Below are 2,500 nucleotides of genomic sequence, written 5' to 3'. Positions count from 1 at the left end.
CCTGTCCATATCCTCGTTGTCGTGAGTCATATGCCTCGTTCCGTCGCTAGAGTTTTTCAAACTCTGCTTCTGGCTATCGGGAAGAAACGACCGCGCGAGGCCGATGGCTGCGAGTCCCATCGAATTTTTTTTAAACGCACGCACACACATACACCTGAACGGAGATGCGTTCCTTTTCGTCGCGATTTTTCGCGCTTTAGTCGTCGTTGTCGCCATCCGTTCGGAGGGGACCGCCGGCCGTCTCTCTATCCTCGTTGTCGAGAGTCTAATGCCTCGTTCCGTCGCTAGAGTTTTTCAAACTCTGCTTCTGGCTATCGGGAAGAAAAGACCGCGCGAGGAAGAGGAAGGACGACCGTGCGCGTCCCTTTCGAATTTTTTTTTATTTTTACCTGAGCGACCAAAGTGGATTCAGAGGGGACCGCCGGCCGTCTCTCTATCTTCGTTGTCGCGAGTCTAATGCCTCGTTCCGTCGCTAGAGTTTTTCAAACTCTGCTTCTGGCTATCGGGAAGAATAGACCGCGCGCGAGGAAGAGGAAGGACGACCGTGCGCGTCCCATCGATTTTTTTTATTTTTACCTGAACCACCGAAGTCGATTCAGAGGGGACCGCCGGCCGTGTCTGTATCCTCGTTGTCGAGAGTCTAATGCCTCGTTCCGTCGCTAGAGTTTTTCAAACTCTGCTTCTGGCTATCGGGAAGAAACGACCGCGCGAGGAAGACTACGACCGTGCGCGTCCCATCGATTTTTTTTTACCCGAACGATGGAGATGCATATCGGCTGTTTGCTTCGAATAACTGGACGAGAGGAACGAACATATATATATATCATGGGCTAGCCACCGTGCGCTTTCTTCGCGAGATCGTGTGCTGTACAGAGGATTCAGAATCGGGTGTTATATCCCCGTCGTTTCCTGACGAACGGAGCTTCGATCTCGTTGGTTGTTATATATTATAATGCACTTTACGCCCGGTCGGCGGGCTGCGTGTGTCGTCGCGCAGTCCGTCCGATTTCGTTTTCGAACGTATTTTCGTGTCGTCAATCATATGGCGACTTCCGCGCGTTCGATTCCCGTTGGTCGGACGTTTGTCGGATATCGGCTTCTTTCGAACCGAGAATAAGAGTACAAAAACCTGAGTACACAAACAAAAATCCATGCATAAACGATTACCCTGAACGGTGGATCACTTGGCTCGTGGGTCGATGAAGAACGCAGCTAATTGCGCGTCAACGTGTGAACTGCAGGACACATGAACATCGACATTTCGAACGCACATTGCGGTCCACGGATACAATTCCTGGACCACGCCTGGCTGAGGGTTGCTCACGTAAACCTAAGACTGCTTGCGTTGCGTATCGTTGCTCTCGGTCCGTATCTCTCTGTTCTTTCTTGCCTCGTCGACAGCCCGCCGTCGTTCGTTTTATCTTTAAACGAACGTTTCTGAGTCGGAGGACGAGCGCCAAGCAAAAGAATACGAATTAAAGAGCGGTCGAGGGCTCGTACGCGACGTACGAGCGATTGTTGGACGTTCGTCGGCGTTCGTCGCTGGATCGTGTGGAGACCGGCGTACGCATGCTCTCGATACAAATATATATGAAAAATCTATCGCGTTCACGGGAGACTCGCAAAACTACCTCCGTCTCTTCTCTGTCCCTTCTTGGCTTGACAACCCGCCGTCGTTCGTGTTTTACGAACGTTTCTGAGTCGGACGAAGCGCAAGAAGAAGGATACGAATTAAAAGAGCGCGGAGAGAACCGTCGTCGTCGACGCGGTTATCGAGATACACAGAGCGAGTTTTCTTCGTGGCCGATTTTTTTTTTCTTTTTGTATCAGCCTCTGCTACGTTTTGTTAGTCTTCGATAAGCACGAATGACCGCGCCCCCGACGTCGTCTTAAATGAATTTTTGGCGAGACTGAGAGAAAGCAAAAATATTTTTGAACAAAGTCAGTCGAGAGAGGAGAGAAAAGAGAACCAAGATATTAAAACCTAAACCTAAACTTGGTGGCGTAACGAAAAACTGTGTGCCTTAAAGAAACACAACCGTCTTTTCATCAAGATGTTTTTACTCGTACAGCCCCAGGGATCGAATACCCACTCCGTCTGTTCGTGCGGCAGAGATGTATTCTGCAGGCGCGAGACGACTGACGAGAAGACAACGAGGACCGTCGCATCGATGGGTCGTCGTTGCGTTTTTCATCCTCTGTGCTTTTTTCTGTTCTTCGCGAACCCAGAGAAAGCCGTAGATCCGGGAACGGACACACGAGATTTCTTCGAACGCTGATGACTTAGGGAGATGATCCCCAGCGTTGCGCGGAGATCGGAGAGTACGCGTACATGTATCGGGACGAATTTTTCCCCGTCGGTCGCGTATCTCTCTGCCCGCGCGCCTGGCCCAAAGCCACGTTCGTCGGAAATCAACGAAAAGTGTGTTACGATCTAGCGTGCGTCTACGATCGGCTATATTTAAGGGTGACGAAGAAGAGAAAAGCTCACGGTGTTGCG

The 2,500-nt window shown here is 50.7% G+C and overlaps 1 non-coding gene across 1 annotated transcript; it reads left to right on the top strand.

Moving 5' to 3' along the window:
• Positions 1-1,164: 1,164 nt before the first annotated feature.
• On the top strand, positions 1,165-1,319 carry LOC139997197 (5.8S ribosomal RNA). Its single transcript, XR_011802631.1, has one exon. It is a non-coding gene; the product is annotated as a 5.8S ribosomal RNA (ribosomal RNA).
• Positions 1,320-2,500: the final 1,181 nt, after the last annotated feature.

Source organism: Bombus fervidus, unplaced genomic scaffold (genome assembly GCF_041682495.2).
Source record: "Bombus fervidus isolate BK054 unplaced genomic scaffold, iyBomFerv1 scaffold0039, whole genome shotgun sequence".
NCBI classification, from domain to species: domain Eukaryota; kingdom Metazoa; phylum Arthropoda; class Insecta; order Hymenoptera; family Apidae; genus Bombus; species Bombus fervidus.
The sequence above is the reverse complement of the archived record's forward strand: the minus strand, read 5'-3'. Positions and strand labels throughout refer to the sequence as shown.